The 12,316-nt window shown below is 46.6% G+C and overlaps 9 non-coding genes across 9 annotated transcripts; 3 read left to right on the top strand and 6 right to left on the bottom strand.

The window, feature by feature from the left end:
• Positions 1 to 225: 225 nt before the first annotated feature.
• trnas-gcu (transfer RNA serine (anticodon GCU)) lies at positions 226 to 307 on the bottom strand. Its single transcript has one exon. It is a non-coding gene; the product is annotated as a tRNA-Ser (tRNA).
• A 958-nt stretch (positions 308 to 1,265) lies between these two features.
• Positions 1,266 to 1,406, top strand: LOC143741540 (U4 spliceosomal RNA). The gene has a single exon (XR_013205123.1). It is a non-coding gene; the product is annotated as a U4 spliceosomal RNA (small nuclear RNA).
• A 1,479-nt stretch (positions 1,407 to 2,885) lies between these two features.
• Positions 2,886 to 2,967, bottom strand: trnas-gcu (transfer RNA serine (anticodon GCU)). The gene has a single exon. It is a non-coding gene; the product is annotated as a tRNA-Ser (tRNA).
• A 958-nt stretch (positions 2,968 to 3,925) lies between these two features.
• On the top strand, positions 3,926 to 4,066 carry LOC143741549 (U4 spliceosomal RNA). The gene has a single exon (XR_013205127.1). It is a non-coding gene; the product is annotated as a U4 spliceosomal RNA (small nuclear RNA).
• A 1,494-nt stretch (positions 4,067 to 5,560) lies between these two features.
• On the bottom strand, positions 5,561 to 5,642 carry trnas-gcu (transfer RNA serine (anticodon GCU)). The gene has a single exon. It is a non-coding gene; the product is annotated as a tRNA-Ser (tRNA).
• Positions 5,643 to 6,619: 977 nt separating this feature from the next.
• trnas-gcu (transfer RNA serine (anticodon GCU)) lies at positions 6,620 to 6,701 on the bottom strand. The gene has a single exon. It is a non-coding gene; the product is annotated as a tRNA-Ser (tRNA).
• Positions 6,702 to 8,470: 1,769 nt separating this feature from the next.
• On the bottom strand, positions 8,471 to 8,552 carry trnas-gcu (transfer RNA serine (anticodon GCU)). The gene has a single exon. It is a non-coding gene; the product is annotated as a tRNA-Ser (tRNA).
• Positions 8,553 to 9,510: 958 nt separating this feature from the next.
• On the top strand, positions 9,511 to 9,651 carry LOC143741556 (U4 spliceosomal RNA). The gene has a single exon (XR_013205132.1). It is a non-coding gene; the product is annotated as a U4 spliceosomal RNA (small nuclear RNA).
• Positions 9,652 to 11,349: 1,698 nt separating this feature from the next.
• trnas-gcu (transfer RNA serine (anticodon GCU)) lies at positions 11,350 to 11,431 on the bottom strand. Its single transcript has one exon. It is a non-coding gene; the product is annotated as a tRNA-Ser (tRNA).
• Positions 11,432 to 12,316: the final 885 nt, after the last annotated feature.

Genomic DNA, 12,316 nt, shown 5'->3' on the forward strand with positions numbered 1-12,316 from the left:
ATACTCATAAGTATATCCCATAAAAAATACCGCACATTTTGTTCTTTGAGCTAAGAGAGAACAATTAATAAACCTCTATGTGCATTTCACTCACCTGTTTCATAGACACACCATGCAGCCGGCCGTTCCAAAAGGCTGATTACATGGCAGTTTAAAACGTGATACCACCCTGTCGTTCCATGTCCAGATAAAAGCACAGGAGACGTCGCTACCTTGTCTGGCGAACGACGAGGATGGGATTCGAACCCATGCGTGCAGAGCACAATGGATTAGCAGTCCATCGCCTTAACCACTCTGCCACCTCGTCACTCGCCTGCACAACTGCCCGAAGCTGGTGTGTTTCTGCAGCTATTTTAATGATGATGTCGTTAAAGTCGGCAGCAATGTCCTTTGAACGGCTTTTCCATGCGCACTTGGCTCTCTCGAAACACTAAAGACAACAAACGACGAGGATGGGATTCGAACCCACACATAAAGAGCACAATGGATTAGCAGTCCATCGCTTTAACCAGTCGGCCACCTCGTCACTCGCCAGCACGACTGCCCGAAGCTGGGCTGTGGTGTGTTTCTGCAGCTATTTTAATGGTGATGTCGTTAAAGTTGGCAGCAATGTACTTTGAACGGCTTTTCCATGCGACATGGCTCTCTCGAAACACTAAAGACAACAAACGAAGACGATGGGATTCGACACAGGCATAAAGAGTGGATTAGCAGTCCATCGCCTTAACCATTTGGCCACCTTGTCACTCACCTGCACGTCTTTAGGAGGAAGGTTGGGAAACTCACAACTGTGTTGATAGAGGGAGATGTGCTTATGTTTCTTTTGTGTGCTGCTTCTGCTTTGTTGGTAAGAACCTAGAGAGAACGCCTGGGTCAAGAAAATGGCAGCATAGCTTACATTGGACCTCTCTCAGAATATGTTTGCAGTGTCCTTGCAATCTTCATTATCCTACCCAAACTGGTAGGGGGCTCATCGAATCGATCCAAAACTCAAACATGTTCTTGGAGATTGAGGCTTATAACTCTGCCCCTTTGTTACCAGGATACTCATAAGTATATCCCATAAAAAATACCGCACATTTTGTTCTTTGAGCTAAGAGAGAACAATTAATAAACCTCTATGTGCATTTCACTCACCTGTTTCATAGACACACCATGCAGCCGGCCGTTCCAAAAGGCTGATTACATGGCAGTTTAAAACGTGATACCACCCTGTCGTTCCATGTCCAGATAAAAACACAGGAGACGTCGCTACCTTGTCTGGCATTCTTTCGCAGAGGCAATATCATAGTCTATGAGGCTCATCCGAGACGTGATCTTTGCTGGTTGAAAACTTTACCCAATACCCCGCTGGGATGACTTGAAATACAGTCAGCCCTGGCAATTTTTGACAGTCTCTTGAGAGGCTTCATGACTTGTTGTAAAAGGGAATTTTACTTTTGCTTTTTTTACATTCTGTTTTCGCTGTGGTGTTGAAAGCATAAGCTTGAAGGTGGCTGGTTTAGCCAGGATTTGGACCTTCCTTGAACGTGTTTTTGTATTTAAAATGATTATATCCATTAACCAGGGGGCTCTCATAACCGAAATACAGCTATAATTAAAAGCTTGCCATGAGCTGCACCCCTGCGGTTGACCTGTCCTTTAGACTCCCTGTGAAACTAAACACCAAAGATGGGACTCAAACCCATGCGCACAGAGCACAAACGATTAGCAGTCCATCGCCTTAACCACGCAGCAACTCGCCTGCACGTAGAGTTTTTCTGCATCTATCTTTAGTATGATGACGTTATAGTTGGAAGCAAAAAGCTTTGCCAGGCACACTTGGCTTTCTTGAACACTAAAGACAACAAACGACGAGGATGGGATTCGAACCCACGAGTGCAGAACACAATGGATTAGCAGTGCATCGCCTTAACGACTCGGCCACCTCGTCACTCACCTGCTCATCTGCCCGAAGCTGGGCCGTGGTGTGTTTCTGCAGCTATTTTAAGGATGATGTCGTTAAAGTCGGCAGCAATGTCATTTGAACTGCTTTTCCATGCGAACTTGGCTCTCTCGAAACACTAAAGACATCAAACGTCGTGGATGGGATTCGAACCCACGCGTGCAGAGCACAATGGATTAGCAGTACATCACCTTAATCACTCGCCTGCACAACTGCTCGAAGCTGGTGTGTTTCTGCAGCTATTTTAATGATGATGTCGTTAAAGTCGGCAGCAACGTACTTTGAACGGCTTTTCCATGCGCACTTGGCTCTCTCGAAACACTAAAGACAACAAACGCCTATGATGGGATTCGAACAAACGCATGAAGAGCACAATGAATCAGCAGTCCATCACCTTAACCATTCGGCCACCTCGTCACTCACCTACACGTCTTTAGGAGGAAGGTTGGGAAACTCACAACTGTGTTGATAGAGGGAGATGTGCATATGTTTCTTTTGTGTGCTGCTTCTGCTTTGTTGGTAAGAACCTAGAGAGAACGCCTGGGTCAAGAAAATGGCAGCATAGCTTACATTGGACCTCTCTCAGAATATGTTTGCAGTGTCCTTGCACTCTTCATTATCCTACCCAAACTGGTAGGGGGCTCATCGAATCGATCCCAAACTCAAACATGTTCTTGGAGATTGAGGGTTATAACTCTGCCCCTTTGTTACCAGGATACTCATAAGTATATCCCATAAAAAATACCGCACATTTTGTTCTTTGAGCTAAGAGAGAACAATTAATAAACCTCTATGTGCATTTCACTCACCTGTTTCATAGACACACCATGCAGCCGGCCGTTCCAAAAGGCTGATTACATGGCAGTTTAAAACGTGATACCACCCTGTCGTTCCATGTCCAGATAAAAGCACAGGAGACGTCGCTACCTTGTCTGGCGAACGACGAGGATGGGATTCGAACCCATGCGTGCAGAGCACAATGGATTAGCAGTCCATCGCCTTAACCACTCTGCCACCTCGTCACTCGCCTGCACAACTGCCCGAAGCTGGTGTGTTTCTGCAGCTATTTTAATGATGATGTCGTTAAAGTCGGCAGCAATGTCCTTTGAACGGCTTTTCCATGCGCACTTGGCTCTCTCGAAACACTAAAGACAACAAACGACGAGGATGGGATTCGAACCCACACATAAAGAGCACAATGGATTAGCAGTCCATCGCTTTAACCAGTCGGCCACCTCGTCACTCGCCAGCACGACTGCCCGAAGCTGGGCTGTGGTGTGTTTCTGCAGCTATTTTAATGGTGATGTCGTTAAAGTTGGCAGCAATGTACTTTGAACGGCTTTTCCATGCGACATGGCTCTCTCGAAACACTAAAGACAACAAACGAAGACGATGGGATTCGACACAGGCATAAAGAGTGGATTAGCAGTCCATCGCCTTAACCATTTGGCCACCTTGTCACTCACCTGCACGTCTTTAGGAGGAAGGTTGGGAAACTCACAACTGTGTTGATAGAGGGAGATGTGCTTATGTTTCTTTTGTGTGCTGCTTCTGCTTTGTTGGTAAGAACCTAGAGAGAACGCCTGGGTCAAGAAAATGGCAGCATAGCTTACATTGGACCTCTCTCAGAATATGTTTGCAGTGTCCTTGCAATCTTCATTATCCTACCCAAACTGGTAGGGGGCTCATCGAATCGATCCAAAACTCAAACATGTTCTTGGAGATTGAGGCTTATAACTCTGCCCCTTTGTTACCAGGATACTCATAAGTATATCCCATAAAAAATACCGCACATTTTGTTCTTTGAGCTAAGAGAGAACAATTAATAAACCTCTATGTGCATTTCACTCACCTGTTTCATAGACACACCATGCAGCCGGCCGTTCCAAAAGGCTGATTACATGGCAGTTTAAAACGTGATACCACCCTGTCGTTCCATGTCCAGATAAAAACACAGGAGACGTCGCTACCTTGTCTGGCATTCTTTCGCAGAGGCAATATCATAGTCTATGAGGCTCATCCGAGACGTGATCTTTGCTGGTTGAAAACTTTACCCAATACCCCGCTGGGATGACTTGAAATACAGTCAGCCCTGGCAATTTTTGACAGTCTCTTGAGAGGCTTCATGACTTGTTGTAAAAGGGAATTTTACTTTTGCTTTTTTTACATTCTGTTTTCGCTGTGGTGTTGAAAGCATAAGCTTGAAGGTGGCTGGTTTAGCCAGGATTTGGACCTTCCTTGAACGTGTTTTTGTATTTAAAATGATTATATCCATTAACCAGGGGGCTCTCATAACCGAAATACAGCTATAATTAAAAGCTTGCCATGAGCTGCACCCCTGCGGTTGACCTGTCCTTTAGACTCCCTGTGAAACTAAACACCAAAGATGGGACTCAAACCCATGCGCACAGAGCACAAACGATTAGCAGTCCATCGCCTTAACCACGCAGCAACTCGCCTGCACGTAGAGTTTTTCTGCATCTATCTTTAGTATGATGACGTTATAGTTGGAAGCAAAAAGCTTTGCCAGGCACACTTGGCTTTCTTGAACACTAAAGACAACAAACGACGAGGATGGGATTCGAACCCACGAGTGCAGAACACAATGGATTAGCAGTGCATCGCCTTAACGACTCGGCCACCTCGTCACTCACCTGCTCATCTGCCCGAAGCTGGGCCGTGGTGTGTTTCTGCAGCTATTTTAAGGATGATGTCGTTAAAGTCGGCAGCAATGTCATTTGAACTGCTTTTCCATGCGAACTTGGCTCTCTCGAAACACTAAAGACATCAAACGTCGTGGATGGGATTCGAACCCACGCGTGCAGAGCACAATGGATTAGCAGTACATCACCTTAATCACTCGCCTGCACAACTGCTCGAAGCTGGTGTGTTTCTGCAGCTATTTTAATGATGATGTCGTTAAAGTCGGCAGCAACGTACTTTGAACGGCTTTTCCATGCGCACTTGGCTCTCTCGAAACACTAAAGACAACAAACGCCTATGATGGGATTCGAACAAACGCATGAAGAGCACAATGAATCAGCAGTCCATCACCTTAACCATTCGGCCACCTCGTCACTCACCTACACGTCTTTAGGAGGAAGGTTGGGAAACTCACAACTGTGTTGATAGAGGGAGATGTGCATATGTTTCTTTTGTGTGCTGCTTCTGCTTTGTTGGTAAGAACCTAGAGAGAACGCCTGGGTCAAGAAAATGGCAGCATAGCTTACATTGGACCTCTCTCAGAATATGTTTGCAGTGTCCTTGCACTCTTCATTATCCTACCCAAACTGGTAGGGGGCTCATCGAATCGATCCCAAACTCAAACATGTTCTTGGAGATTGAGGGTTATAACTCTGGCCCTTTGTAACCAGGATAGCCATAAGTATCTCCCATCAAAAATACCGCACATTTTGTTCTTTGAGCTAAGAGAGAACAATTAATAAACCTCTATGTGCATTTCACTCACCTGTTTCATAGACACACCATGCAGCCGGCCGTTCCAAAAGGCTGATTACATGGCAGTTTAAAACGTGATACCACCCTGTCGTTCCATGTCCAGATAAAAGCACAGGAAACGTCGCTACCTTGTCTGGATTTCTTTCGTCTGGCGAACGACGAGGATGGGATTCGAAACCACGCGTGCAGAGCACAATGGATTAGCAGTCCATCGCCTTAACCACTCGGCCACCTCGTCACTCGCCTGCACAACTGCCCGAAGCTGGTGTGTTTCTGCAGCTATTTTAATGATGATGTCGTTAAAGTCGGCAGCAATGTCCTTTGAACGGCTTTTCCATGCGCACTTGGCTCTCTCGAAACACTAAAGACAACAAACGACGAGGATGGGATTCGAACCCACGCGTGCAGAGCACAATGGATTAGCAGTCCATCGCTTTAACCAGTCGGCCACCTCGTCACTCGCCAGCACGACTGCCCGAAGCTGGGCTGTGGTGTGTTTCTGCAGCTATTTTAATGGTGATGTCGTTAAAGTCGGCAGCAATGTACTTTGAACGGCTTTTCCATGCGACATGGCTCTCTCGAAACACTAAAGACAACAAACGAAGACGATGGGATTCGAACACACGCATAAAGAGTGGATTAGCAGTCCATCGCCTTAACCATTCGGCCACCTTGTCACTCACCTGCACGTCTTTAGGAGGAAGGTTGGGAAACTCACAACTGTGTTGATAGAGGGAGATGTGCTTATGTTTCTTTTGTGTGCTGCTTCTGCTTTGTTGGTAAGAACCTAGAGAGAACGCCTGGGTCAAGAAAATGGCAGCATAGCTTACATTGGACCTCTCTCAGAATATGTTTGCAGTGTCCTTGCACTCTTCATTATCCTACCCAAACTGGTAGGGGGCTCATCGAATCGATCCAAAACTCAAACATGTTCTTGGAGATTAAGGCTTATAACTCTGCCCCTTTGTTACCAGGATACTCATAAGTATATCCCATAAAAAATACCGCACATTTTGTTCTTTGAGCTAAGAGAGAACAATTAATAAACCTCTATGTGCATTTCACTCACCTGTTTCATAGACACACCATGCAGCCGGCCGTTCCAAAAGGCTGATTACATGGCAGTTTAAAACGTGATACCACCCTGTCGTTCCATGTCCAGATAAAAGCACAGGAGACGTCGCTACCTTGTCTGGATTTCTTTCGTCTGGCGAACGACGAGGATGGGATTCGAACCCACGCGTGCAGAGCACAATGGATTAGCAGTCCATCGCCTTAACCACTCGGCCACCTCGTCACTCGCCTGCACAACTGCCCGAAGCTGGTGTGTTTCTGCAGCTATTTTAATGATGATGTCGTTAAAGTCGGCAGCAATGCCATTTGAACGGCTTTTCCATGCGCACTTGGCTCTCTCGAAACACTAAAGACAACAAACGACGAGGATGGGATTCGAACCCACGCGTGCAGAGCACAATGGATTAGCAGTCCATCGCTTTAACCAGTCGGCCACCTCGTCACTCGCCAGCACGACTGCCCGAAGCTGGGCTGTGGTGTGTTTCTGCAGCTATTTTAATGGTGATGTCGTTAAAGTCGGCAGCAATGTACTTTGAACGGCTTTTCCATGCGACATGGCTCTCTCGAAACACTAAAGACAACAAACGAAGACGATGGGATTCGAACACACGCATAAAGAGTGGATTAGCAGTCCATCGCCTTAACCATTCGGCCACCTTGTCACTCACCTGCACGTCTTTAGGAGGAAGGTTGGGAAACTCACAACTGTGTTGATAGAGGGAGATGTGCTTATGTTTCTTTTGTGTGCTGCTTCTGCTTTGTTGGTAAGAACCTAGAGAGAACGCCTGGGTCAAGAAAATGGCAGCATAGCTTACATTGGACCTCTCTCAGAATATGTTTGCAGTGTCCTTGCACTCTTCATTATCCTACCCAAACTGGTAGGGGGCTCATCGAATCGATCCAAAACTCACACTTGGCTTTCTTGAACACTAAAGACAACAAACGACGAGGATGGGATTCGAACCCACGAGTGCAGAACACAATGGATTAGCAGTGCATCGCCTTAACGACTCGGCCACCTCGTCACTCACCTGCTCATCTGCCCGAAGCTGGGCCGTGGTGTGTTTCTGCAGCTATTTTAAGGATGATGTCGTTAAAGTCGGCAGCAATGTCATTTGAACTGCTTTTCCATGCGAACTTGGCTCTCTCGAAACACTAAAGACATCAAACGTCGTGGATGGGATTCGAACCCACGCGTGCAGAGCACAATGGATTAGCAGTACATCACCTTAATCACTCGCCTGCACAACTGCCCGAAGCTGGTGTGTTTCTGCAGCTATTTTAATGATGATGTCGTTAAAGTCGGCAGCAACGCACTTTGAACGGCTTTTCCATGCGCACTTGGCTCTCTCGAAACACTAAAGACAACAAACGCCTATGATGGGATTCGAACAAACGCATGAAGAGCACAATGAATCAGCAGTCCATCACCTTAACCATTCGGCCACCTCGTCACTCACCTACACGTCTTTAGGAGGAAGGTTGGGAAACTCACAACTGTGTTGATAGAGGGAGATGTGCATATGTTTCTTTTGTGTGCTGCTTCTGCTTTGTTGGTAAGAACCTAGAGAGAACGCCTGGGTCAAGAAAATGGCAGCATAGCTTACATTGGACCTCTCTCAGAATATGTTTGCAGTGTCCTTGCACTCTTCATTATCCTACCCAAACTGGTAGGGGGCTCATCGAATCGATCCCAAACTCAAACATGTTCTTGGAGATTGAGGGTTATAACTCTGGCCCTTTGTAACCAGGATAGCCATAAGTATCTCCCATCAAAAATACCGCACATTTTGTTCTTTGAGCTAAGAGAGAACAATTAATAAACCTCTATGTGCATTTCACTCACCTGTTTCATAGACACACCATGCAGCCGGCCGTTCCAAAAGGCTGATTACATGGCAGTTTAAAACGTGATACCACCCTGTCGTTCCATGTCCAGATAAAAGCACAGGAGACGTCGCTACCTTGTCTGGATTTCTTTCGTCTGGCGAACGACGAGGATGGGATTCGAACCCACGCGTGCAGAGCACAATGGATTAGCAGTCCATCGCCTTAACCACTCGGCCACCTCGTCACTCGCCTGCACAACTGCCCGAAGCTGGTGTGTTTCTGCAGCTATTTTAATGATGATGTCGTTAAAGTCGGCAGCAATGCCATTTGAACGGCTTTTCCATGCGCACTTGGCTCTCTCGAAACACTAAAGACAACAAACGACGAGGATGGGATTCGAACCCACGCGTGCAGAGCACAATGGATTAGCAGTCCATCGCTTTAACCAGTCGGCCACCTCGTCACTCCCCAGCACGACTGCCCGAAGCTGGGCTGTGGTGTGTTTCTGCAGCTATTTTAATGGTGATGTCGTTAAAGTCGGCAGCAATGTACTTTGAACGGCTTTTCCATGCGACATGGCTCTCTCGAAACACTAAAGACAACAAACGAAGACGATGGGATTCGAACACACGCATAAAGAGTGGATTAGCAGTCCATCGCCTTAACCATTCGGCCACCTTGTCACTCACCTGCACGTCTTTAGGAGGAAGGTTGGGAAACTCACAACTGTGTTGATAGAGGGAGATGTGCTTATGTTTCTTTTGTGTGCTGCTTCTGCTTTGTTGGTAAGAACCTAGAGAGAACGCCTGGGTCAAGAAAATGGCAGCATAGCTTACATTGGACCTCTCTCAGAATATGTTTGCAGTGTCCTTGCACTCTTCATTATCCTACCCAAACTGGTAGGGGGCTCATCGAATCGATCCAAAACTCAAACATGTTCTTGGAGATTAAGGCTTATAACTCTGCCCCTTTGTTACCAGGATACTCATAAGTATATCCCATAAAAAATACCGCACATTTTGTTCTTTGAGCTAAGAGAGAACAATTAATAAACCTCTATGTGCATTTCACTCACCTGTTTCATAGACACACCATGCAGCCGGCCGTTCCAAAAGGCTGATTACATGGCAGTTTAAAACGTGATACCACCCTGTCGTTCCATGTCCAGATAAAAACACAGGAGACGTCGCTCCTTGTCTGGCATTCTTTCGCAGAGGCAATATCATAGTCTATGAGGCTCATCCGAGACGTGATCTTTGCTGGTTGAAAACTTTACCCAATACCCCGCTGGGATGACTTGAAATACAGTCAGCCCTGGCAATTTTTGACAGTCTCTTGAGAGGCTTCATGACTTGTTGTAAAAGGGAATTTTACTTTTGCTTTTTTTACATTCTGTTTTCGCTGTGGTGTTGAAAGCATAAGCTTGAAGGTGGCTGGTTTAGCCAGGATTTGGACCTCCCTTGAACGTGTTTTTGTATTTAAAATGATTATATCCATTAACCAGGGGGCTCTCATAACCGAAATACAGCTATAATTAAAAGCTTGCCATGAGCTGCACCCCTGCGGTTGACCTGTCCTTTAGACTCCCTGTGAAACTAAACACCAAAGATGGGACTCAAACCCATGCGCACAGAGCACAAAGGATTAGCAGTCCATCGCCTTAACCACGCAGCAACTCGCCTGCACGTAGAGTTTTTCTGCATCTATCTTTAGTATGATGACGTTATAGTTGGAAGCAAAAAGCTTTGCCAGGCACACTTGGCTTTCTTGAACACTAAAGACAACAAACGACGAGGATGGGATTCGAACCCACGAGTGCAGAACACAATGGATTAGCAGTGCATCGCCTTAACGACTCGGCCACCTCGTCACTCACCTGCTCATCTGCCCGAAGCTGGGCCGTGGTGTGTTTCTGCAGCTATTTTAAGGATGATGTCGTTAAAGTCGGCAGCAATGTCATTTGAACTGCTTTTCCATGCGAACTTGGCTCTCTCGAAACACTAAAGACATCAAACGTCGTGGATGGGATTCGAACCCACGCGTGCAGAGCACAATGGATTAGCAGTACATCACCTTAATCACTCGCCTGCACAACTGCCCGAAGCTGGTGTGTTTCTGCAGCTATTTTAATGATGATGTCGTTAAAGTCGGCAGCAACGTACTTTGAACGGCTTTTCCATGCGCACTTGGCTCTCTCGAAACACTAAAGACAACAAACGCCTATGATGGGATTCGAACAAACGCATGAAGAGCACAATGAATCAGCAGTCCATCACCTTAACCATTCGGCCACCTCGTCACTCACCTACACGTCTTTAGGAGGAAGGTTGGGAAACTCACAACTGTGTTGATAGAGGGAGATGTGCATATGTTTCTTTTGTGTGCTGCTTCTGCTTTGTTGGTAAGAACCTAGAGAGAACGCCTGGGTCAAGAAAATGGCAGCATAGCTTACATTGGACCTCTCTCAGAATATGTTTGCAGTGTCCTTGCACTCTTCATTATCCTACCCAAACTGGTAGGGGGCTCATCGAATCGATCCCAAACTCAAACATGTTCTTGGAGATTGAGGGTTATAACTCTGGCCCTTTGTAACCAGGATAGCCATAAGTATCTCCCATCAAAAATACCGCACATTTTGTTCTTTGAGCTAAGAGAGAACAATTAATAAACCTCTATGTGCATTTCACTCACCTGTTTCATAGACACACCATGCAGCCGGCCGTTCCAAAAGGCTGATTACATGGCAGTTTAAAACGTGATACCACCCTGTCGTTCCATGTCCAGATAAAAGCACAGGAGACGTCGCTACCTTGTCTGGCGAACGACGAGGATGGGATTCGAACCCACGCGTGCAGATCACAATGGATTAGCAGTCCATCGCCTTAACCACTCTGCCACCTCGTCACTCGCCTGCACAACTGCCCGAAGCTGGTGTGTTTCTGCAGCTATTTTAATGATGATGTTGTTAAAGTCGGCAGCAATGTCCTTTGAACGGCTTTTCCATGCGCACTTGGCTCTCTCGAAACACTAAAGACAACAAACGACGAGGATGGGATTCGAACCCACGCGTGCAGAGCACAATGGATTAGCAGTCCATCGCCTTAACCACTCGGCCACCTCGTCACTCACCTGCTCATCTGCCCGAAGCTGGGCTCTGGTGTGTTTCTGCAGCTATTTTAAGGATGATGTCGTTAAAGTCGGCAGCAATGTCATTTGAACGGCTTTTCCATGCGCACTTGGCTCTCTCGAAACACTAGAGACATCAAACGACATGGATGGGATTCGAACAAACACGTGCAGAGCAGAATGGATTAGCAGTCCATCGCGTTAACCACTCGGCCACCTCGTCACTCACCTGCTCATCTGGCCGAAGCTGGGCTGTGGTGTGTTTCTGCAGCTATTTTAAGGATGATGTCGTTAAAGTCGGCAGCAATGTCATTTGAACGGCTTTTCCATGCGCACTTGGCTCTCTCGAAACACTAAAGACATCAAACGACGAGGATGGGATTCGAACCCACACATAAAGAGCACAATGGATTAGCAGTCCATCGCTTTAACCAGTCGGCCACCTCGTCACTCGCCAGCACGCCTGCCCGAAGCTGGGCTGTGGTGTGTTTCTGCAGCTATTTTAATGGTGATGTCGTTAAAGTTGGCAGCAATGTACTTTGAACGGCTTTTCCATGCGACATGGCTCTCTCGAAACACTAAAGACAACAAACGAAGACGATGGGATTCGACACAGGCATAAAGAGTGGATTAGCAGTCCATCGCCTTAACCATTCGGCCACCTTGTCACTCACCTGCACGTCTTTAGGAGGAAGGTTGGGAAACTCACAACTGTGTTGATAGAGGGAGATGTGCTTATGTTTCTTTTGTGTGCTGCTTCTGCTTTGTTGGTAAGAACCTAGAGAGAACGCCTGGGTCAAGAAAATGGCAGCATAGCTTACATTGGACCTCTCTCAGAATATGTTTGCAGTGTCCTTGCACTCTTCATTATCCTACCCAAAC

Source organism: Siphateles boraxobius, unplaced genomic scaffold, assembly GCF_051911475.1.
Source record: "Siphateles boraxobius isolate OS27281-9 unplaced genomic scaffold, OSU_SipBor_1 1, whole genome shotgun sequence".
NCBI classification, from domain to species: domain Eukaryota; kingdom Metazoa; phylum Chordata; class Actinopteri; order Cypriniformes; family Leuciscidae; genus Siphateles; species Siphateles boraxobius.